General features: G+C 48.9%; 1 protein-coding gene across 1 annotated transcript in view; it reads left to right on the forward strand.

The window, feature by feature from the left end:
• Positions 1 to 5480: 5480 nt before the first annotated feature.
• ANK2 (ankyrin 2) overlaps positions 5481 to 25695 on the forward strand; it is a 248677-nt gene continuing 228462 nt past the window's right edge. Inside the window, exon 1 of the mRNA XM_053911419.1 lies at positions 5481 to 5625. The gene's annotated coding sequence lies outside the window, so the exon portion shown is untranslated. The remainder of the gene's footprint in view (positions 5626 to 25695) is intronic.

Raw genomic sequence — 25695 nt, forward strand, 5'->3', positions numbered from 1 at the left:
TGAACTAAGAGGGGGAAAGCTTGTGGGAGGGGAATGTAGGGTGGAGGGGAATGAAGGGAAGAAAAAAAATGGGACAACTATAAAAGCATAATCAATAAAATATACTTAAAAATAAAAAATAGAATTAAAAAAAGAAGCAGACCCCAATATATCAGTGATTTAAGAACAGGTATAACAAATGAGAATTAGAGGGGCTATTCAATAAAATTTCTAGGACAATTGGTTTGTTAATTAGGGAAAGAAAAAATACTCCAAAAAAATTCCAGGCAATTTTAATTATTTTTAAAAAATATTTTATTTATTTATTTAGAGAGAGGGGAAGGGAGGGAGAAAGAGAGGGAGAGAAACATCAATGTGTGGTTGCCTCTCACGTGGCCCCCCACTGGGGACCTAGCCTGCAACCCAGGCATGTGGCCTGACTGGGAATCGAACCAGCAACCCTTTGGTTCACAGCCCAAGCTCAATCCATGGAGCTACACCAGCTGGGACCAATTTTAATTATTAAATGGTTAAAAAAATCAAGCCAGAAAAATATAGGAAAATAGTGAATATTTAGAAAACTCCCGGAGTTACTATAAAATATTCAAAACATGAAAACAGAGTGACTAGCTGACGGATACTCACACATTCCTTATATCAGTTTACCAGCAACATTTCGCCATATTTGCTTTATTTTCTTTTTAAAGCATTTGGGAGTAAATCATGGACATACTGAAGATACAGCTTCAGTATGCATCTCTACAATAAGGATTTTTCCTAACTGAGCACAACATTATCATCACTTCTAAAACTTAATGATGATTTTCTAATACCTAGTAACACTCAGATTTCCTGTGTCCCTAAAGAGTGTGTGTGTGTGTGTGTGTGTGTGTGTTTAGCTGATTTGCTCAAACTCAGATCCAGCCTGTGACCCGCATGGCTCACCCCGTGTGGCTCCCAGTCCAGGACACCTGGTGCCCTTTTTTCACCACGCTTACCTGTTGAAGAGACTGGGTTAGTTTTCTGTAGAATTCTACCCTCTGGATTCACATATGTGATTGTTTTCTTCTGGTTTCATTTAACTGTCAGTTAACCCTCCACCATACTTCCTGTGAAGCTGTGACTAGAGTCAGTAGCACAGTCTCGGCAGGAGTATTCCATGGGGGACACTACGACCGTCCTGCTGTTTTGTGTCACGAGCTGCACAATTCCTGGTTGTTTTACTGTTTAAGATGCTGAACTGCAGCCCTGGGTCAGCGTCATGGGAATGCCACCTCACTCCCTATAAGGCTGTGGTCTGTCCCTTTGAGACAAGTGAATATTCTCTGTAGATAACTGGGCTTCAAATTATTGTCCCATCTTTGCCAACCTCGCACTCGTGCACTTAGCAGCCACTTCCTCTCTGCTGGTCGAAAATGTGCATATTCCAGTCCCACTGGGCCTTTGCTTCATTGATCTGGAATCTTTTGTTGGAGAAGTGGGAGCTAACTGTCTCTCTGAGATTAGAATTCCGCGTGGTAAAGAAAGAGTGATCACTTAAATCTCTTTACCAATTTTTTGAGTGAGGAACTGGGATAACCGTCATCTCAATTAGTGGCAAATGTGTTTTTTCTTTCTGTGTTGAGTATTAGGGTTTTCATAGATTCAAACGCATCAGTCCACCATAGCATCCTGTGGCAGATGGTGTTTACTGAGGAAGGTGACACAGTATACTTGGGCCACATGTTCTCGCGATGTGATGTTGACACATCTCCCTTACTTCTCCCCAGCACTCTCTTGGGGCGTGTGCTTTTAGTGAAGCCCAACAACCCTGAAGCCCCACATTCAAGGAGCACATGGGACCATGACACAGAGATACACAAGAGACGAAGGAGTCCAGCCGCCCATCCCTCAGCCATGCGCACCCAGGCCACTGACGCATGGTGTGTGATGCGTCCCCAGGAGCTGTCGGCCTCCAGCTTTTGAGGTGCTCAGTGGGGGCTGAGTAGAGTGGATGGCTGACTCCCTGAGGTCTGCACAGACTGAACTTGGGGAGAAGCATAAATGCTGTCGGCTGGGTTTGGCCCCAGTAAGCCGCACAGATGCCAGGGTGAAGCAGCCTCTGGGCCTCCCAGGGCCACTCCTGGGTCTGTTGCTCTTCAGTAATTTTCCTGCCTGGGGCACAAGGCCATATCCTGGGCTCGCCACTTCATTCTTGGCCTCATATCTGACTCAGCCTTTCCGTCCAAGAGCCCTAGTTCTTGTTAGGGAGAACGGTAGTTAGGGTGCAAAACGTGGGCACTAGGAAAGCTTTTAACAGAACAAACTGCAATGGAAATGTTACAAAAATGTGATGACAATAAAAACAGTTCAACATGTTTCCCCAAAGCAGACTTAAACAGAATGTAAAAGTTAAACAGAATGGACAAGAAAAATACTAAAAATCCAATAAAGATTAAAAAACTCCTGAAAAACATGAACAAGCAATTCTCAAAAGATGGAATACCAGTGAAAACTAAATACTGAATTATATTCAACTTCCTAATAATAAAGAAAATATATCCTATTTTCCTTTATCAAATTTAATGTTGGTTAAAAGAAATAATGTTTGGTGCTGACAAGAATTTAGTAAAACTGTAATCTCGTGCACATTGTGGAAATGTCGCTTGATTTTTGGCTTTGTGCCAAGTAATTGGACAATATGAATTGAGTTGTGACATTAAAAAGTCACAACCATTTTTACTAGTCAGGATAGAGTCTAAGATACTGTGACGAAGAGTAGCCAAATGATGTGTCCTGAGAAAACAAGCTTATTTCTCTCTGCTATGCAGTATGGAGTGTGTGGGTCAGGTGGGAAGGGCTGCTCGTTCCCATGGTCTCAGGGGCCCATCCTCCTCCACGCAGCCATTCTGTGGTGAGCTGAGTGGCACACTGTGTGGGGATCAGGCAGGTCTGAACCCCAGCACCAAGGGAGAACTGGATGAGCCTCTTCCTTTAAGCAGAGATCTGCTACCAAGGCCACACCCAATGGCATGGGGAGGGGGCGGCATCCAGGGTCAGGCAGCCAGAAGTGTCCTGAACACATCATTGAGGAAGCAGCCCTCTGCCTTTGATTCAATAGTTCCACTTCTTTCTTCATTTTGAAAAATATTTTATTTATTTACTTTTAGAGGCAGGGGAAGGGAAGGAGAAAGAGAAGGAGAGAAACATCAGTGTGCGATTGGTTGTATGTACCCTGATTGGGAATCAAACAGGCGACCTCTTGGTTCGCAGGCTGGTGCGCAATCCACTGAGCCACATCCAATCCATTTCTGATCATCTGTCCTAATGGAATATATTATGGAAAATGCGTGTTAATTACTTGAAGGACCATAGCTCAGCCAGCAGTGTGCTGGTCAGTGTGTTACTTACTGGGGAAGAAAGCACTGGAGAAACGCCGGAGTGCTGTTGCCGGAGGGTCTTGCAGGCTGTGCGCAGGGATTAAATGAGACGGGCAACCCACGGAGAGTTTTAAGTCAGAGTGGTTCAGTGTGTTGTTGGGAGCACAAACCAACAGCTGCGTGGACCCACAACGGTGGTCATGTGAACTAGGGCTTCAGAGTCCTTCTGAGCCTCCTCGGTGTTTGAGTTTTCCCAGCTTTGCAGCGTGAGGAAGGAGTGTGCCAGTATGTGAGGCCGACTGCCCACTTTCCTTCGCCTGTGTAGAGAGACGGTGGCAGAAGCTCAGGGTGTAGAGATAGACACATTCCTGGAAACTATTATATAGTTTAATCTAAAAACATTTTTTTAAAGATTTTATTTATTTTTTTAGAGAGGGAGAAAGGGAAAGAGAAAGGGAGAGAAACACCAATGTGTGGTTGCCTCTCATGTGCCCCCTACTGGGGACCTGGCCCACAATCCAGGCATGTGCCCTGACTGGGAATCAAACCGGCAGCCCTTTTGTTTGCAGGCCCCTGCTCAATCCGCTGAGCCACACCAGCCAGGGCTATTATTTTAAAACGTTCAAAGTTAGTTATACTCATGAAGTAAATAAAGGTGAGCACGATGCCAACAAAGTCTAAACAAAATGACACTTCTCAAGTACGAAAAGATATTTTCTCCTATCTAAGTTTATTAACATGTTCTTTTCCACAGAATAATCATAAAATATGGAAACTGTTGGTTTTCATTATTTTGTCTTTGTTTCTTACATTTAAAGTGAATGGTGCTATTTTCTTATGCATTTACTAATGCTGTGATATCAGTATTTGGTTAGTACATATCCTAATTATTATCAAAATAGAGTATTGTAGTAATATCTATTAATCTGTAAGATCACTTATCTAATAACCCATCTGTCAGTTTATGCATAATATCTAAGTCACCTGTTTGTTCTGTGTAAACTTGTGCTTTCTGAGCAGATGACCAGGGTGCTTGTGACTGGTGTGCCGTAGGCGTTCTCTGGGAAAACTGATTTTCATTAGTCTCTATTGGGAATAAGCCATAGAAACAATAACACCGAGCCGTTCACGTATTCTCTACGTATTGAACACCTGTTATGTGTAAGTTGCTGTAAATGACACCCGTGCACGACGGTCGCTGAGTGTAGGAGCCAGAGTGGCAGGTCCTGTTTCTGTATAAATATCTGAAGTGCAGTCGATAAAGCAGGTTCTCAGGAAGCCATGCAGGTAATGCAGAAAAAAGAGAGATAGAGAGAGAGAGAGAGAGAGAGAGAGAGAGAGAGAGAAGAATCCCGTTCTGGTCACCACTGCCTAGCTCGGCTCTGATTATGCTCCATAAAAGCGTAACATTATAATTTTGACTATAACCTTAAAGGTTACATTTATCACCAATCATCGTAATGGTGTTAGGATAAAACGTGGTGTTATCAGCCTTCGGATACAGCCTTGGACACAGAACACCTTACACGGAGCCCTGGTAAAGCTATTACTTCCTTGACTTATCACAGAAATAGGACCCCTGTGCCAAAGAAAAAACCTGTGTGAAACGGAGCCTAGTAGGTGATGAGTGAGTGGTTGCTGCCCAGGGAACGCCGGCATGGACAGCGCTGCTGACTCCCTGTCTGTCTGTCTGTCGGACTGTGTGGCTTTTGTCACAGTGCATGGACTCAGCTCTGCGTGAGCTAAAGCGGGGCCGACTAGCTCACATAAAGTCCACGCGACACCCCTGGTGTGCTGTGGATTGAACATGTGTGCACGGCCATACAGGTGACAACGCACAGGGGTTGGGGGTGGTGATCTGCGGGGGACATATTCCCGCGCCCCCCACCCCCCCCCACCCCGCGGCAGGACTCCTGCGTCTCCGTGCAGAGCCGGCTGGGACTCCAGTCCCTCCCGCAGGCTGGTCCAGGCTGCCTGTAGACGTCCACGGGCCGCCCCTCCTCTGTGCCACCTGCCTAGGTCAATGCTGAGGCTGCCCCTGCAGGGCTGGTGCTGCCCGCGGCCCCGGCTGCGGGGCTGTCAGCCGCTGCCGTGACGTCAGCGCTGTCACGTGGCGCGCGGGGCGCGGACCCGCCGCGGGGACTGGCCAGCGCACGTGAGCGCCGTCTCGGCTGCAGCCGGGACGTGGGCGCTGCCGTCTCGGAGACCTCAGCCCGCCGGAGCCGGGCCGCGCCGCTCCGGCCCTCCCGCTGCGGGACTCGGCGCCGGCACCGAGGCTGCTGCTCCCGTAAGTGCCCCAGGACCAGGCCGGGATCCGGGGTCGCGAGGAGGTGTTGCTGGGACCGGCCCGGGGCCCTTTGTGGCCGCGCTCCCCGGATCTGGGTGGGGCTCCCAGGCGGCGCCCAGGGCGTCCCCAGCCGGGGCTGCGGAGTGTCCTCAGGGGCGTGCTTTTCTGATTTGCATTCTCTGGGCTCGCGCTTCAGGGCGGATTTGCCAGGTCTGGGGAGAGGGAGCGAGCTGAGACTCCCGGACCTGGTGGGCTGTGCTCTCTGACCGGTGACAGGCAGGGGTTGGGTGGCGCCTGTCCCCTCGGCAGACCCTGAAGGCACAGTCAGTGCTTCGCCTCCCATCGGCTTTGGGTGTTGGGTGTGGGAGAGAACGCAGCGCGGCCCACTGGTTCTGGTAAATTGCGACACCTTTTAAATGGGCACGTTGATCAGAGGTACCCTCGGCTGGCCGGACAGGTGCTGGCAGGGAAGGTGATAGAATCCTCTCTTCTGTTCCCATCACACAGTCTTTCCTGCTTGAAAAGCGATGGAAGAGCGGGGGGAGGGGAGGGGGTCGCTTTCTGAGCCCCCTCCCGTGCTGTTGTGTTTCTGCTACCCAGAGCATCGGCCCCACGCGCGTGTCAGCCGAGACTCTGCCATGTTTAGGTGTGGCCTCCGCGGAGCAGAGGGGCCCCTCTCTCCGCACCGAGCCTGGGCCTCGCACACCGCATTCATCTGAAAGGCGTGTGCTGCAAGGGGCTGTACAGTCGGCTTCATGAGGTTATTTGCCGTGAGCACTTGACAGAGCTCTAGGCCCGTGTGCGAGATTCCATACACAAGACAATAAGCACATGTTACATAGCGAGGCTGTGTCTTTGAGCCCTGGAAAAATATTCTTTTGTTTTTCAGGGATAACTCTGGTCTTTTCTGTGTCTGCGGAAACTAGGTTTGGGGCCACAGACTGGGCCCAGAACGTGCAGACATTGAGGCAACTTTTGGGTGGGCAAAGTGCCAGGCTTCTGCAGCGCCGACTCCAGGGGCAGTCGGGCAGCCCCAGGGTGGGAGCTGGCCCCACATGCAGAGCCTGGGGCACAGGGGCTCCTGGGCCATGTCTCCACTGAGCAGTGTGAGCACCAAGTACACACACATTTGCTTCACCCTCGAGCCCCTGGCAGGGCTGCTCCCTGGAATGAGCCACAGGCGACGCACGTTCCCTGGATGCCCCACCCAGCCCCTCCCTACTGCTGGATGAAGCTGGCTCTATGCTGTGAGGGCTGCCTCACTGTCTCTGTCAGCACCTACCAGAAGCTGACAGGCGGGACATTCAGCTGTTCTGGGGGATGGAGGTGCACAGGGACAGTCAGGGTGCTCTTCCTGCCCCACCCTTGGAGACCACACCCCCTTTCTTGGCCACAGGCCAGAGGCCATCTCCCTGAAGGGGCCCTGAGCCACACCCATGCCTGGCCATTGCTTCCTGGGCGAAACCTAGGAGCCCTCCTGTCCCCACCAGCCCCCCACACCTGCTTCATTCCTATAAAAAGGAATGGCAGAAAGTTGCTCATTACCCATCGCCCTCACACGAGCTCTGTCTCACCTGTATCTGCTCTGCTCTGGTTCCTTTTGGTGATGGCTGTGATCACCACATGGGGCTGGCCACACCCCGACTCTGCCTCCCAGGGACCACTGCAGCCAGGGCCTTACAGCCGGACAGACAGACAGACAGATGGCTCCTCCCTTCCTTGACAGACAGGAAAACTGGGGTGTTTCATGTGTGACGGAGACAGAGTCAGGACCAGCACCCAGACCCCCGATCTTCAACTCAGTGCACCTTCCACAACCACAGAGTTTAGGGAAAGAGCATCTGCCTGCAAAGTCAAGTGTTTTCAATTTCAGGTTGCTTCTCACTGAGCTGTGGATTTACAGAACAGTGAAATCACTGCTATTGCACTTTCCTAAGGATATGTTGGGATAGATCGCAAGTCCTTTGAAAGGACGGAAGCCCTGTCTCCTTAGGGGAGCAGCCTCCCTGGAGTGTGGACCCTGAGGGGCAAAGGGGTCGTGCTCTGTTAGGACGATTCAGGTACCTGAGAACGTGGAGCAGCTTCTTCCCACCTGGGTAGTCTTTTGCGTCATATTAATGTTCTTTCTTTTGGCAGGCCCTGTTTGTGGTGGCAAACATAAAGCATGTAAGAGATGTTTAATTTAAAATCAAGTTCCAGCTTAATTTGCTTTCTTTGGGTTACCGCTAGACTCCAAAGAGGTTTCCAGAAGAATCCTTGTTGATTGAGTGATAGAGTGTACAGAACTTCACACGCCTTCTTGTCGTGTACGGTGGAGGTTTGCGCGGTGACCCGGCTCTGGGATGTCCCACAACAGGAGCAGAAAGAACCTCGTCTGTGAATGACTTGTCGAATCTTGCTCAGGGTGGGATTCCCATATTTGTCTGGAATCGATATAAATACGAATAAATGTCACACGAACCACATCTGTGTTAGTGCTGTTTGTCAAAGCAACACACTCATGTTTAGACTGGGAGTTGCTTAATTACATTTTTGGAAACCTTGACTGCGAGATGGAGGCCCCTGACTGAACCCTTACTATGCACTAACCAGTAGCTACTGGTCAGCGCGGCGGCTTTTCATTCTGGACGTGACACTAGGGGGATATATTGGGACCAATTAGTTCTGGTGGCTTTGAGTGGTTTCGACTGGAATAATTGGAGCCCTGTTCTCAGGAGCCTGCACAGTTCAGCTCAGAAACAAATGGCTGCACGTGTGACATTTCTAAGTGGCGACATCTTCAAGGCACCCTGTGGCTGACTTCTTATGTTAAGCTCCAGGTTATGGAGGGGGCGAGAAAGGGACATTAGGCATTAATGTTAAAACTACGGAGAGACAGAGACTCCAAATAAAGATACAGCCTTTCTGGAAAAGATGTAACCAAGAGGAAATGCAAACACGCTGTTCCCAGGAGCCGTGGGGGGGACCGGCGGCTGTCTTCCCGCAAACTTTACTCCTTCAGTCTTGGGCGCCTTCAAGGCACCATTCGGGCAGAAAGCACAGCACATGCCTCTTGTAGACAAAGCAGTGGGTTTAAGTTATTGCCAATGTGTTCGCAACCAGAGCCAAAAGCCTTTTGGGGTTGTTGCAGAGCATGGGGCTCCTAGCCCTGAGTCTAGCTACAGGCCAGCCCATTGTCTGCGCCCTGTGGGAGCCGAGGTCCCTGGTGACTGTGCTGGTAAATTGGGCGTCCCTGACCGGGGCCAGTGGAAGTTATGGTTGATTGTTCTGATCATGAAGTTGAACTGCTGCATTCTAGTCTGTTTCAATTAATGCTGATTTTTTGGAACAATCTTTTAACCCTAATTTACGCCCAGCTGCCTACACTGCTAAGCAGGGGGCTTCCTTGTGAAAGCTCTGTCTGTGTGCTGTCATTTGGGCTTTGGGTTTGATGTAGGTCTTCAGCGAATTTGTCCTTGGTTGTGACGATCAGGGGCACAGCACTACCCTTGCAAGTCCCCGTACACACAGCCTTTGCGCAGATTTGGGAGACAAACGGACCTGTGAATATCAGTTTACAAAAAGACCACCCACTGTCCTTAGTTGAGAAGAAAATGCCATCATTCAAGGCCCAGACTTCGAATTTGTATTTTGTTGACATTGTTAGTCTCTTATCCCTTAGTCTTACCCCACTTGATTGGCACCTTTTGCATCAGATTAAACTGGTTTTGAGGAAGCATCATAAGTAATAATAACGAGAATAATAGCAACTGCCTTCAGCTGAACACTTCATTTATTCTGGGACATTTCCCAGGTGGTCAGCTGAACTTGATCAAAGGACCTGCCTGTCTGCTGAGATTCCAGCCAGGTCTTTCTCAGTCCAAAGCTCACCCTCTTGTACCTTAAGCTGTAGAGTTGTGTACATAGACATAAAGGTTGCAACACACACAGCAGGCAGACCTGGTGAGGGGCAGGGTGCTGATTCGCCGATGAGGGAGAGTGCCTTGGTTGTGGGCATGTCAGTGTGTTAATAAGTTGTGTGGTTAGAAGACAGGGGCAGTGCTCACGAGTCATGCTGACCTGCTCTGTGCTCCTGATGAAAGTGACACAAGGGAACAAAATATTATACTATAGGACCTTATTCATAAAAAGCATAGTTCTTTCAACTGTACCCAACACGTGGTGGCTCTAGAGTCAAATTAACTTGCCACGCAAGGATTAAGGACTTCCTAAATGTGATCGGTGTCACGTAATGCTCTAGTGAAAATACTTCTCAGAACGCTGTTGCTGCAAGGTTGTTATATTTTCCTCCTGGCGCATCAGTTCTCGCCCCCTAACCTGGCTGGTCACCTGTCCACTGACCTCAGGGTTACCTGTGTCTTTCCAGGGGATGTTGCTTGTTCACAAAATTGCATCCACCGAGAGGCCCTGCTGTCTGAAGGTGCAAGCAAGGATGTGAAACTTCTAAGGAGGTTGTGTTTGACACTGTAAGACAATACAGTGTGATCAAACAACAGAGCAACAGAAAACCAAATCTAAGTGATCCACACTGAGCTGCTTGGGCCTTGCTTCTAGCAAAGCAATTTCTCAAATCCTTGGCTGGAGCCCTCCACAACACGTTGTTGGGGGCTTGCTTGTGACCTGTCAAGAGCAAGAGAAAGCAGGCTCCAGAAAGTCTCCAAGATTAGATCATTCCCACCTTGGTGTTGGGACATGTGACCTGCAATCATAACCTCTCCTGTGGCTTCGCATCACTGGGTTTTTCAACAAAGGAAACATTAAACCCTCCCTTATGAGGAGTGATGCTGAGTCAAAAAGTAGATTTTGCATCATTTCATAGTCACATGGCTATTTTGTTTTGCCCAGAAAAGATTATTGTTTCTTCATATTGTACATTTTATGCTTACCAAAACTGTATATATAAAATATAAAAGCAAATTCTTTCTGGATGTAAAGTGACTTGTAGAATAATACCACAGAATTTTAAACACCTCATCCTGGGAGTGCATGGTATTCAATTTCAGAATAAACTCAATGCCACAAGAACATTTGGCCCAGATGTTACTAAAAATAATTGTTGCCCTAAAATTTCACATAGGGAGTGACATTCCATGGTTACTATGCTGGCTTCATTGTCCATTTTAATTGAAAAGAAGAAATTTAGGAAAAGTGTTTAAAAGGAGATGTATTGGCGCTTTTTAAGGTCCCAACTCGCCGCCTCAGTCACCTCTGATGCTGTGAAGAGAACGATGCCCTTGTGCTGAGGCACTCACTGATCCGTTCACATCGTTTAACATTTCATTTGGAGAAACGGCATGTCCCCCAAGGACAGCTCACCTGGTGCATGTCAGTCCGTCCACACTGAGTGGCAGGCAGGCGAAGGATAGGACAGCACAGGGTCCGAGGCGGGTCCTCCATGGGCATTGGGCCTCATGCCCAGTGTGAACTCCCAGAGCAGTGAGCCAAGGCCTGCACTTCCAAAGAAGAAGTGCCACAGAAGTATGACACTTTTGAAGCAGAATGAGCCAAACCTGAGGAAATAAGTAAGGAGAGAAGGTGGTGGGCTCAACCTGCAGCCTTTCAGACCACAGGACCCCGAAGCCCAGGACTCTGGAGTGTTTGGTTGGACGGGTGGCTGCAGAGTTCTGATTTCAGACAAACCGGGGCAATCTTCCTGTACCAATCTGGTAGGGCACCAATGCTAGATCAGTTTCAGCCCGGAATGATAATCACAGCTGATTAGTTAGTGATACATGATACACCCAGATGGCTGTCCATTTTCTCTTGTAACTGATGAATGATTTATGTTTTTGAATGTATAATATACTGAAGCAAATTCAAAAGATTTCTAAGGAAAAATAAGTCCTCCTTCTCCCTGGTGCTGGTAACTTGTCAAGCATAAATCGTAGCATTCCGCATGTACTTCTCTGATGTCTTGGGTATTTTCCATTTCAGTACATACAAAGTTGACTTATTGTTTAAACAAATGTTTTACTATAAAAAATTTCAAACATGCAGAAAATCAGAATGTATAATGAACCCCACTTGCCTATTACCAGCTCCATCATACGTATCAATGTTTTGACAATCTTACAGTGTATTACATAATGTAAAAGAATTTCATTAACTTTGTTAGGTGTGATAGTGGTCTGCTGGTTATGTAAAAAAATGTCCTCCTCAATAAAAGATGCATGCTGATATATTTATGAGTGAAATGATATGCTGTGTGATGTTTGCAACTGACTTTAAAATACACCAGAAGAAAAAAGCATGTGTGGGTGAATAGCTTGAACCAACATCAGCAAGATGTTGAAGTTGGATGAATGCAGATTCATTACCATATTTCTCTGCTATTGTGTATGTTGGAAATTTTCCATAATAATACATTTGCTAATCTGGTTTCATCTATAGCTTCCCCTTTTTCTCTGGAGTATTCTAAAATGAATTCTAGCTATCATGTAATTTCACCCACAAATATTTCAGTGTGTATGCCTAAAACATAGGACTTTAAAAAAAATCACTACTGGGCCATTATCACATCTCAGAAAAATAACAACTCTTAATGTAATTCAAAGTCCAGTCTGTTTTCCAGTTTCCCTGATTTTTAAAAAGTTCCTTTTTATAATTGTTGTGTTTGAATTAGGAGCCAGACTGGGTCCATGTATGAATGACATCCATTGAAATGCTTTTAAACCTTAGTAATTCTCTTCCTTAAAAAAAAAAGCCATGTTTTGGTTGAAGAAGTGAGGTTATTGTCCAGTAAAGACCCGCCTTCTGGGCTTGACAGCTTCCTCCAGGTGCTGTCGCCCACGGGTCTCGGCCATGGGCCCGTTGGTCTGAGATGTCTTAAGGTTCAGGCCCAATATCTTTGGCCAGAGCCCTCGGGGGTGCTTGCTTGCTTGCTCCTGGGACTGCAGGACCCCGCAGGAGCCCCTGTGTCTTGGGTTTCCTTGAGTGATACTGAGATGAGCAGCAGTGTGGCTGGTGTCCCCGCTGTCCGCCCATCTGCTCACTGCCATGTCTCCATCAGCATCTCACCTGATGCTGTCGCACTGGTGAGCCTCGATGCGCAGCCCAGGGCCCCCCAAAGGGCTGTGCGGTGACTGCTTAACACTTCCGTCCCTTTTGTGTTGGTTGCCTGGGACCGTTCCACAGAAAGTTCCTCTCCTTGGCTTTTTTAAAAAAATTTTTATTGTTATTCGATTACAGTTGTATGCCTTTTCTCCCCATCCCTTCACCCCACCCCAGTCAATCCCACCTCCCTCCCCGACCTACACCCTCCCCCTTGATTTTGTCCATGTGTCCTTTATAGTAGTTCCTGTAATCCCCTCTCACTGTCCCCTCCCCACTCCCCCCTGGCTATTGTTATATATATATAAGTGCCCATGCAAATGAGTGGATCAAAAAACTATGGTATATTTACACAATGGAATTCTATGCAGCAGAGAGAAAGAAGGAGCTTATACCCTTTGCAACAGCATGGATGGAACTAGAGAGCATTATGCTAAGTGAAATAACTCTCCTTTGCTTTTTGATGAGCCCAAAGACAATTGGTTTGTTCTTTTTACTGTACCATAATTTAACTGGCCTTATATTTATGGATATTTAGTGTTTCTTTTGTTGTTTGGTTTAAATATTTTTCTTACGGTATGTCCTCACCTACTTATGTATTTACAGTGAATAGTAGTATGGAATTTTAAGGAAGTTATACTTTAATAGGAGAGTCATTATTGGATTTTTTTTCTATCTGCCTGTTAGTTTAGTATGAACAGGAGAGTTACAGTGAGACAGATTTGTAATTCAGCCCTGGATCACTTACCACTCACATGACCTTGGGCAGATCGTGCTTTCTGAGCCTCCTTCTCTTCCTTCATGTATTGGGATTAGTAACAATATCCAGTCCCTTCATTGCTTTGAGGGTTAAATAAAATAACCGGTGGAAATGCTGCAGTGCTCACTGCACAGCCACTGCCCAGTCTGAGAAGCTGTGCCGGCCTCTTCTACGGTTGAGTGAAACACAGGCGGAGCCCACGGGACAAGCTCTGGCAAAGGGATGCTTGATGAATAGGCTTCTTTTCTCTGCTTCACTTTCCCTCAATCTGAGCAGTAACGAAAGTTATTCTTTTTACTGGACTGCCTTCAGGAATGAAAACGCAAAACAGAGAAGACAAACCGTGGCTGCCGAGAGAGCCTTTCTGCGGGGCGAGGCCGTCCTGCTCCGCCCCAGCATTGTAGGCGGAGAACCAGCGGGACAGCCGGGTCGCAGCTTCCAGCCTGGGCCTCGGGGCTTCACCGTGCACATTCCTGCCCAGAAAGGGACTGGTAGAGAGCACACGGTGCTGCGCTGAGTGGTGGAACCAGGTCCCGTCCTCTCCCCCAGTGTGGTTTTTGGATTAGAGAGTCACCCTGATGTAACTTAATCTGTATTTCTTCCTGCACTGTCTAAATTCAGTGTGGGACTTAAATAGAACCAGGACAAGCTAGCGCGCCCATCCAGCATTACTCTAGAATAGGTGGCCTCGGCCTGGAAGCTGATGTGCTCAATTATTTTTTCTAGCTACTCCTAGAAGGCCTGTTTGGGTTCTCTCCTGCCCATTTGGAGTTTCTCTCTCCATACAGTCGTTGCCTCTGTAATGGCTCAGCCTCATTTCTCCACTGCCCTCCTTCCCTGAAGGCTTCAGGCTTCTAGCCTGTCCACCCCCTTCTCCTGCCCTCACCTGAGACCCTCTCAGCTCTCAGGAGCACCGTCTACCTGTCTCTGAAGTAAGGAGGCGTTTTTGCACCTTTGCTGGCACAATGGGGTGCAGCCAATCCCTCTCACACCCACTCCTGTCCATTTCCTGCACTTGGCTCATTGGCCCAGGAGTTTCGGGGTGCAGGCGGCAGACAGGTCCAGCGCTCTGGGTCGGCCTGCAGCTGCACCGGGTCCGGTGGCAGCCTGAGCACAGGGCACACACTGGGCACTGCGGCTGCTCTGTTCGCTACTTTCACAGAACAGTGTGCTGTGTGCTGGGGCTTTACAGCGACAGCGCTAAATATGGACCCAACTGAATGGCTTTTCCTTCGTGATAAAGTGCGGCCAGGTGCCGACGAATGACGTGTGGTGTAGTAACTGAGATTCGGAGCGTCACAAACTCTCAGAATGGCACTGCTGACTACATGCAGAGTGGAACAGAGGGAAAGACCAAGGACTGGGAGGCTCCTCACTCTCCCGTCTCCTTCCGGCACAGCCCCAGTTAGTTCCGAGTTCAGAGGCAGCAACCATGCCTGCTATTGTCTGGGTACAGATTAGTTTTTGATTGAAAAGAATTGTGTGTAACAGGAGAAATTTCTTCTTGCACATCCTCTGTACCTGGGACTCCTTCTGAGGAAAAGCTCTTGAAAATGCCCATCTGTGGTCTTTTCCTGCTGGGTCTGCACACCTCTGTTGCGTTGTCCCCACCTGTGGAGAGGGAGTGTCTGTCTGTGCCACCCCTCATTCGTGAGCAGGGACTTACTCAGCAAGTACTGTGTTCTAGGTCTGGGCTGTGGGCTGAAGGACAATAGAAGGTCTGCATATTGGCCTGGGGCGGGGCGGGACTGCAGTGAGGTGACCCCACTCGGCACTGGCATTTCTGAAGGCTCCTTGGGGGGATCTTGCCCCGCTGGAAGGAGCTCTGGGACACAGCCTGCTGTGCTTGTGTAAACCCTCTGCTCACCCCTTGCCCTTGAAAGTCAGTCCTGGTCAGGGGCAGGCTGTGGGTTCGGGTGGCAGTGGCAGGTCGGGGGCATCAGGGCCAAAGGCTTGCATCTGTAGAGAGCCCATGGTTTAGCTTCTGGGGTGTCTGGGGGGCATATATATCTGAAAGCTAGTACTGTGGGGACTCATCAGGGACAGAAAAATACGGAGATCACACAAGGCTGACATCATGGCATCTCGCCATGGCCAAGTCCTGGACGAGCACTTTGCACAGGTGAATCCAGCCAGTCCAACAACGGTCTTAGGAGGCATCCTCACTTCCAGAATTGGATACAGAGCCGGATTCTGGTGCAGGTGTGAGCACTGGTTTCTACCAGCTGTTCACCAAATGCTCCCCTTCCCCAAGGCCCAAGGAGGACACCCGGAAGCCCAATCAGGTCTGGCTTCTTTTGTTTTGGAGAGGAAATTACATGCTTTTTGCTGTTACCTGTAATCTGCATGGTGTGATCAACTCCCTACACAAGATCCAGCCTCACCTCACTGCCCAAAGTCAAGGCCGGACACGCGGTTTTCACAGACAGACCCACTACGTCTTAGTCTTTCGAGAAATCTGTGACCAGACAAACAAAACCCCTTGCATAGTTAGAAGGCTGAACAAGCTTCCGGTTTATTGGATTTGATTCCTATTTCACATTGGATGTCGGAAGGCTTTCATGTTGTTGTTCGGAATTGTGGATACTTATTAACAAGTTTAAAACTATTAACAATGAAAATACTTCTGAGCTGTGTCTGAGATTCTGACATGAAGAACTATCTGACTCATGTTCTTTCTCAGGAGCCACTTGGCATTTTTCCTGTGGTGGTGGACGACAGGACCCTGGCTGGCAAACAGGCTGAAGGTGTGTTGAGTCAGTAGGAAATCGGTGGACTTTCGATCACTGTCTTCTTTCTGTAAAATGAGGAGGAAGAGGCCTGACATTTCCTGGAAATCTTGCCAAGTGCCTTGGCAATGTAGATGTTTTCGTGGCCACCTTGTTGGAGGAATCATACCCACACCCACCTGTTCTCAGATGCAGGTTTGCTGCCCAAACACTTGCTTTTTCGTCAGCAAGACCCTCGTCCAGCTGTGTCTGCACCTGTAGCTTCTCTGAGGGCCCAGGCGAGGCATGGACTTCCTGTTGGGCTGGAACACTGCAGACCCCACTGGATAGGCAAACCCCAGTTATTCATGTAAGCTCATTATTTTCCAATAACAGTCATATATGCTTCTTATAACAAATTTCAGAAGACGTGTTTGAAATAAAAGGTGAATGGCCCTCACCCCAAATTATTTTCAGTGTCAACACATATCTGGTGCTTCTCTTAAAGTCACATTCCCACGGAAGAAAGCGATGGTTCAAAACTCTGAAAACTAGAGTCGTTTCTTTACTTTTTACCATTAAGACAATCCGTGAGTGTCCCGCGGCTGCTCAAACAAATTTCCACAGACTTAGAGGCTTAAAAGAACAGTTATTACCTGACAGTCTGCGTTGCAGGTGCTGGAGGGCAGGCAGACCCCCTGAAGGCCTGGGGCCCAGCTTGCTTCTCTGCGTTGTTTGTGTTCCAGCATCTCCTGCATTTCTTGGCTCCTGGCCGCATCCTCCCTTTCCAGGGATCATCACTCCAACCTCTGGTCTATCGTCACGTGCCTTCTCCCTTGCAGACCTGCCTGTTCCCCTCTTAAAAGGACCCTGCAATGACATGGGCCACCTGGGTAGTCTGGCCATGTCAGAGTCCTCAGTTTCCTGCATCTGCAGTGGCCCATCCCACGTGTGGTCACAGCCACAGGTGCGGGGTTAGGCCATAGGTGTCTGGGGAGGGGCGTTTTCTAGCCGACCACAGAGACGTGCAGTTGGACTCGCTGAAGGGGTTCGTGTGGGAGAATGCATATCACGCTGGCTCTTCTCCCTCAACCCTCCTCTCTGATTTCTCTGAGAACACCTGCAGTCACACTTCCAAACTGGAGCTCTGGGGGCCCCGAGGTGTCCAGAGATGGTCAAATCAGATGGAAAACCCTGGCGCTCCACCCCACCCACCCTCATCTCCAATCCCTAGGCCTGCAGGACAGGGACTCGGGATTCTCGTGTTGCCCGTGATTCCAAAGGTACAGGGTCTGGCACAAAGAACGCCCCCTTTTATTACGAAATCTTGCATTACAAAATCATAAGCATGTAATTCTGTAACAAAGCCAGATCACACTCAAGCACACCATATGCCATTTTAGGTGAAATGTTCAGATTAAAACTATAAATTGTTAGACACGTATTATTACCCTACCAACCACACTCCAGCAGGCCTCACTTCTGCCAGACCCTCTGTGTTACAATGAAATCTTTTCTCTCTTGAAAAGAATGGTTATTAATGATCTTCTCAAGGACAGCAATGTACTATGTTTGGCAAATATCCTTAGTGCAGTTTTTCATTCTAAAAATTACATCACCCTGAAAAGTAAGTAAAATTAAGGGTATGCTACAGGTGTAATGGATCATTAATTGATCCATCTATTCATATATATATATTATATATATATATGAATGAAAAAGCTAAATGAGAATAGGTTAGATACTAAGGCAAAGGAAAGATACGGGTTAGAAAGTAAAATCAATTTAGGAGTGAGCCTAGTTCTGAAAAATGTACACCATTAAGCATATGCATTTGCTGGGGGGGATGTTGATTCGGGGCTAAGCTCGCTGGAAGGCTCTGAAGGAAGCAGTTGGTTATTTGATTTTCAGTATCTGGAAAATTTAATGTCAGTTGCTCACATGAAATTATTCCTTGAAGTAGGACCAGAGAGAACATCTTTTCATAGGATATCATGACTTTACTGTGTAATGTGAAGAACGGCATGTTCAGCTCATCTTTACAATGCATTTTAGAGAGAAATTTCTTACATCACCCTTGGTTTATGCCGGTCCCCATGCCTCCTCTGCTGGCGTGACCTGAGTAAGGGGTGTGACCTGAGTGAGGGGTGTGACCTGAGTGAGGGGTGCGGCTGTGGCAGGGTGGACGGTGGCTCAGGAAATCCCATTCTGCTAACAGATTGCAAAAGAGCCATCAAACGTTTTGTGGAGTTTGTACTCAGCAATTAATGTGGGTATAAAATCCCACTGGCAGGTAGAAGAAAAGAATGTGGAATCATGCAAAATCGATGGCGTAATTGCTGGAATAAAGACATTAACTCAATCAGTGTTAGCAGCCACCTGAAGGTGGGGCTCCAATACTGAAGAGCATCCTGACTGGGCTGTCTCCGCCTTTTCTCTGCCTTTTCTCTGCCAGGGCAGCAGCCTGGACTCGTCATTAAATCAGGACAGTCAGTGGAATGTAGACTGTCTTTCTTCCTTAGGCTCCCATTTCAGTTTCCTTCAGTAGAAGGAAATGGGCTCCGGTGAGAATTCAGGGACCAATTACCCCAGAAGGCGACGACTTGTAAGGAGGGTGAGCACAGAAACCGCTGAGCTGGGCGCCCTGCGGGAGGTGGATGCTGGGGCCTCAGCTGCAGGGTGAGCTCAGCACAGCCCCTGAGACGTGACATTGCTGCTCAGGTGGCATCTGTGAGGGTGTAGTCATCTGGCCACATGTGGCCTCAAGCACAGCTGGGACATGAGTAGCCACGTGAGCACTGAGTTTAGTAACTCAAAGGGGGAGGGGGAGGGGAGGGCCCCTGGGCACAAGTACCTTCAGCCCTCTGATTTATAGAGGTGACCACTTGGTGACGCCTCCCCCTGCTCGTATCCCGCCTCCCTTCCTCCCCCCTCTCAAAGTTCCTAGGACTGTTTTCACAGTCCCCTTTATCTAGGTGTGACTGACACGTGGGTTTGTGAGGCGGGTCAGGCGCACTGAGGACTGGGTGGGTGTACGTGTTATGAAGGGGCTCCCCTAGGCCACGGACACAGGGCCCTTCTTCTTCTGTGTGTCCTGCCAACACCTCAAACTGAACGTGTCAAAACCAAACCAACCCTCCCATCTCAGTGAGAGCTGACTTCCCCAGTGCTCGAGTGGGAACCCCCCGTATTCCCCGTGACCCCGTACCTCCGTCCCACGGCAGCTGCTGACCACGTTCCACGTGGTTGCAGGTTGACTCCATCCTTCCCCCTCCGTCTGAGTCCAATAGGCCCTGCGCAGCTCTACCTGTGTTAGCGCGGAAGTCTCCCTCTGGTCTCCGGCCCAAGCTGTTTCCCAGACGCTGGTCTCTCCGCGCAGACCCCATGTTGCTCTTTTGGAAGCACTTGTGGGATGTGATCTCATTCTCAGGCTGAAAAGTCGGCACTGACCCTCCATTTGCCACTGTGGGTCTTCTTTAAATACGGTTTATAAAAAAACAAATTCTGCCCCAAATTCCCCAGTCGAAAAACTGTACAACTTCGTGTGTGAGCATGTCCTTCGAGTTTCGTTTGAAAATCGTTGGCCCACAAGGTTTTAATTCGATGGCTTGTAGGGACTAGCAGGCCTTGCCCAGCCCAGTCCCCCTGACTTTCTGAGACTCGTCTTCCGTCCGCATCTCCATGTCGTCCCCACAGTCACAAGCGTGAACCGTGTCCTGCGCAGGGGCCCCGGGTCAGCGGTTGGCTGGGGAAGGACCCAGGCCCTGGAGCAGGGGCCTTCCATTCCTCATTGGAAAAGTGAACCAAGGAGAGAATTTACGCCAAGTACCCAGGACACAGCAGAGCCTTGGAGTGTCAGCCCTTGCCCTGCCCTTCCCAAACGTCACTGCTGGGGTTTCTGTGACTCCCACAAGAAGTGGTAGTTTCCCCCAACCTGTGTTTTCATAGCCAGAGAGCTTTTGTTGTTCTATTTGTGCGTGGAAGTGGTGGCCTCAACTGCTAGACTCGACCCTGAGCTCCTCGCGGGCAGGAACCCTGACCCACCTTTGCACCCTGGTTCCTGGCCACATAGACACGAAGTAATTGAATTGCATTGAAATGAATTGACATGGGTTTACAGCAGAAAAATAAAGGTCAGCCCGTTTTTGTTCGTCCGGCCCACCCTGCCTGTAAGAACGGACCAGAATTCGATGGCCGGGCACGCTGCTCTGTCGTGAAAGCACGGCTTCTAACTCCGAATGTCGTGAAGCAGCCACCGCCGGAGGTGGCATCCGAACACTGCCTTTGCCCCGCAGCGCTTTGTTTTGGCTTCGGTGGGGAGAGTATCGCTTCTTGTTCATGCTCACTGCAACTTGGAAGGGATTTTCAGGGGCACCTGCGTGGAGGCCGCGTTGAAGCGGAGGCACTTCCAAATGAATGACTTGGAGGTTAGGTTGGTGTGCCAGGCAGTCATGCTGGACGGCGTCATCTGCTGATGTCAGAGAGGACGTGTGGCACAGGCGACAGGCATGCACACCTGAGACAGAATCTGGCTTAATGTCAGCCTCCCTGTCTGCCCACAAGTGAACACAGGCTTCTCTATTTCTTTCTTTGATGTGGTAAAAGCACAAACCGTCGGATTCGCCACTGTAACCGTTTTCAGTGTATAGTTTAGTAGCATTGACTGTGTTCACATTATTGAGGGTCAGATCGCGAGAACGGTTTCCCCTGTGACGACGAGATGCTATTTCCAACAAACACTGGTTTTTCTTCCCTTTCCCTCCGCCCTTGGCTTCCACCTTCTTCTTTTTTCTGATCTTGACGGCTTTAGACACTTCCTGTGAGTGGAATCCTGTGGTATTTGACCCTTAGTAACTGCCTTATTTTGCACGATGTCCTTGAGGTCAACTCGCGCCATAGCAGGTGACAGGATTCCTTCTCGATAAAATAAAGGCTGCATGGTGCTTTGTGTATGCGGACCCCACCCTCCCTCTGTCCATTTGCCCATCAAAGGACATTCGGGGGAGTTTCGCTGCTCAGCTGTTGCGATTAGTGCCGTGATGAGCATAGCTGGAAAATATCTCTTCAAGTCCCTGTTTTGAATTCTTTTGGATAAATACCCAGGAGTAGGATTGCTGGATCAGAAGGTAATTCTACTTTCTCATTTTTTGGAGTAACCTCTACGCAGTGGCTGCGTCATTTCTCATTCCCACCACCAAGGCACAGAGTTCCATTTCCCACTCTCCCTGACCCCTCCCATTTTCTGTGCTTTTGATCGTGGTCACGCAGATGGGCGCTATTTCATGCGGCTTCGGTTTGCGCTTTCCTCAGGACTGGCAATCTTGAGGTCTTTTCATGAGCCTATTGGCCGTTTGTGTGTGTTCTCTGGAAAAAATTTAAGTCCTTTGTTCATTTAAATTGCACTTTGTTGGTGATTCATGTAAGTTCCTTATATATTTTGGATATTAGCCCCTTATCAGAAATAAGATTTACACTTATTTCCTCCCATTCTGTTGGTTGCTTCTTGCCTTGTTGATGGTTTCCTTTGACAAGAAGAAGTTTTAAAGTTTGATGACTTGCTCCCACTTGTGTTTTTAATTCTGCCGCTGTCATATCCAACTTCTGTATCTTTTTAATTGTTACTAGTTGTGCAGGTGTGAAATCTTGAAATTATCTTCCTTTCTCCTTGTCCCCTATAATTAATGGTTGCCTAATATCACTCAGTTGTGTAGTGGTTCTTGTATTCATTCATGCGAGCATTGATCTATTCGTCGGCTCACTGACTCATTCATCTTCTCTCCACCCTGCACACCTGGTTCAGCCCCCTCTGGGTCCCTCTCCTCCCCCTTGGGTATCTTTTACCCTTCTGGGCTGGTCAGCGGGCTGCCTCTCACTGATGTCTTTAGAAGCTCATGTCTAGTACAGATCTGTTCAGACACTTAATTTCCCCATTGCTGTCCAGAAATGTCTAAATTTTTCTGACGCTTGCTCTAACCTTCTGGCTTTATCTTTTGTTTCTTTCTCCCACCCCCTCACAGATTTTGAGTTTATTTCAACAGGGTTGATTGCTTTGTCCCCACAGTGCCCTATGGTTTCCTGACGTGTCTGTGTTGGAACGTGTTAGGGTGCTGGACCCCCGGTCACTTGTTTCTCTGTCTGTGTCACCTGGTCATTCCTCTGCACTCACTTCTCAAGAGCACAGCTTCAGCTCTGACCCATGTACTGAAATTGCTCAGACCAGCCCCTCGTTGCCTGGAGGATGTTACAGAGGGTTTAGGGGACCAATGGCCAGCACTCACCGCCACACCCAAGATCTGAGCCAGCAAAAGGACAGACCAGGAGTACAACCAAAATACCATCTTTATGATGAATAAAGCCCAAACTGGAAAATGTGGCTTGTAATTGTGAAAAATCAACTTCCTCATACTGGATCTAAAATTAGTCCACGTTGAGAACAGGTGGGGTAGAGCAGAATGTTCTTCCTACTGCCAATTGCCACCCAAACACGCAGAGAAAGAGAGGGGAAATGAGAAATGTGATGCCATCCAGCATGGTGCCAGGTCCCGGTCAGTCTCCTTGGGAGGAGTAAGTGGCAGGGTTGTGAGGCTGTGGGGCTCCACTCTGGACCTGTGTCCCCACAGGGTGGGGGGCACGCTGCAGGGGGCAGCATTTCTCCCTTCCTCTCCGATTTTTCCCCTATTTCCTGTTTGGCACTTCTGTAAATTTCTCCTGTATTTCCTTGTTAGGAATTTCTATATGTGAACAGGTATTTACAACATACCCTATTTAAAACTGTGATGCGTTCTTCATTGGATAGTAAGACCCTTGGGTGAACCCCAAGCAACAGTGTTGGAGAGCAGTGCTGAGGGGCAGGCAGCTCTCAGCGGGGCACATGGCCCCCATCCGGGAAGCACCAGGAGGAATTAAGCACCGGAAGGCATTTGGAGAAAAGATGTTGTCATCTGGGCTATTGATTTTAAAAGAAAACATTTGGGTGCATGTAATATTTAAAGCCATTCTGTGGACTCTCTTCTTGGAAAATAAAGCAAGTTATTTTTTTGTAATGAGTCCACTGTGTCCCTGATGTGTTTGCGGTAAGTCGGACTGAGTGGGAACAGCAGCCTGAGCCGTGATGCACGAGCCAGCAAGCGCTCTGGAAATATCTGCTGGAGTTCAGTTTCCAGAAACTCCCCCCAGAAGCAGTGTCGCCGACACCCACACTGTTGTTCCCTTTATCAAACACGGACTGAGGGGCTGGTTCCTTAAGCTTTTGTTGTTCTTGTATTTGTCATTAAAAAGGTTTCCCTTTGTTAAAAAATTATATTTTATTGATTATGCTATTATAGTTGACCCAATTTTTCCCCTTTTGTCCCCTTCCACCCAGCACTCCCCACTGCCTTGGGCCATCACCACATGTTTTGATATTGGAAGAGCCACTATTACAAGTTAGCTAATCAATGGTGACTTCCATCTTCCTGAGTACTTTGGACAGTTGGGAACAGTGGGAAATCTGGGTGAAATAGGGAAGAGCTCTTAATTCACAAGATATCAGGATTTAGGAGAAGGTGCCATTTCTAGGAATGGTCACAAGATGGTGTAGAAATAAGCACCTTAAACTACACGGTTTCATTCATTCATTCATTCATTCATTCATTCACAGGAGAAGACATCGAGGGTGGGAGGACTCTTGCTGACGACAGCTGGTGGCCATGTATCAAGGGTGGGGAGGAGGAGTCTGGCCAGACACTCTGGGTGGGGGCCTCTCTCACCTGACTTCTCAGGATTCTTGCTTAAACTGGGCTCTTCAGTCTAGGCAAGCTGGACGCCCAGACTGAGGCTCCATTGAGAAGAGGACTCCAGGGAGAAAAAAGAAAGATAAACAACTTGGAAAGGGATATGAACAATAGACGTGTGGATGAAATTGGTTTTTTAAGAAATGGAGGAAGGCATCTCTGAGGCTTATCGATCGTTCATACTTTTAGAGTTGGGAAGTACCAAGTCTGCGAGAACACGCCGTCATCTACCCGCCAAGTTCATCATCACCTTGTCACGTGACCTGTGCTCTCCCCACCGTGGCTGTGGTTCAAAGGGCAGCTGCTCATGGCTCTGCTAGACACATCACACCCATCAGAAAACATTCCTCTGGTCTTCTCCCATGTAGTGGGCTTAAACTCTCAAGGACAGATTTGCCCAGAATTCGGCACCATGGATATGCCAAGCCTATTACACACACACACACACACACGACATGAGCCTCTGGTTTTGACAGAAGAAATAATGTATTTCTCTGCTGCAGCGATTCACTGAGTCACCTGCTGCTGCCCAGAAGCTGGGCTTGGAGTGTCAGTTACCACGCAGTGGAGGCAGGTGGGCAGCAAGGGACCCAGCATTCCTCAGACCCCTGTGTGTGGTCCTCTGGGGGCTGGGGATAGCGCAGGGGGCTGGGATCTCCCCGGGAATGCCTGTGCTGCTGGTGCTCAGATGTGCAGCAAGGGTCTCCCTCTCTCCTTCTTTCCTGTCGTCACCCACACGGGATTCCACACGGATACCCACACAGATGTTTCGTCAGCGGGGATGTTCTGTCCTGGTGGAAGGTTCTGAACCTTGTCGCTGGATCAGATGGCAGATATAGAACAAATGAAGGTCTAGTCCTAAGAGCCCCAGCTTGTTCCGCTGCTGGTGAGATGCTCGTCCACCGTGCAGGATGCCTGTCGCCCACTCTGCCCAGCCAGTCCCCTCGGCACCAGCCCCTCACCCATCCGGTTATCACGAGACCCACGTGAATTAACCACCCCACCCCCACCACAGATGCAGGTGGACATGCTTGATGTTAACACAGCCACTGTGAGAGGTGGGACTCCTGCAGCGGTTTCGTCCAGTGCCAACCACCCCACCCTCACCCAGGAAAACACGATGGGCGTAGATGAAGACCCGTGTCCAGCCACTGTCTGTCCCAGAGCCTTTGGAAGTGTAGACACGTCCAGCCGAGGGCTAAGCAGAGACTTGGCTGCGTTGTTTCTGGGCAAAGCGACAGAGAGAGCTCAGCATGTTCTTAGTTGCACTCTCTCAAAGCACCATACTTTTACATGAGATAATTAAGATCATTTGTTCAATATTTACACTAAAATGCCCTGCCTTTTCAACTCAGTACTCTCACTTTGTGCCTTCAGGCCTGGGAACGGGTCAGGAGTGGAGGCCCAGGGACGGGCCGGGCTCTCTGAATGACCCGGCCACAGCAGGCCCCTCCGTGTCCAGGAAGGCTCCAGGCCTCAGGGGAGGGCAGCTGTCCGGCCGAAGCTGGCAGCCTCTCTGATCTCTTATTTGCTGCCAGCTCCTTGGGCTGGAAGCCAAAATGTTCTGTTCCGCTGCCCGTGGTCTCTTTGGGGGAGTTTCTAACCGGGAGCAGGTCTGGGTGCTTAGTTGCAGCCACCCAGGACCACCCACCCAAGCTCCTCCCCGCCTGGCTAGTTGCAGATCACATGGTTGAGAGGGCTGCGCTCACACTTATAGATTCATTTTCCCAAACTGATGACCTTTATTACCTGAAGAACAATAATAACCAGGTGACATTTT

The sequence above is a fragment of the Desmodus rotundus genome, chromosome 9, assembly GCF_022682495.2.
Source record: "Desmodus rotundus isolate HL8 chromosome 9, HLdesRot8A.1, whole genome shotgun sequence".
In the NCBI taxonomy this organism is placed as follows: domain Eukaryota; kingdom Metazoa; phylum Chordata; class Mammalia; order Chiroptera; family Phyllostomidae; genus Desmodus; species Desmodus rotundus.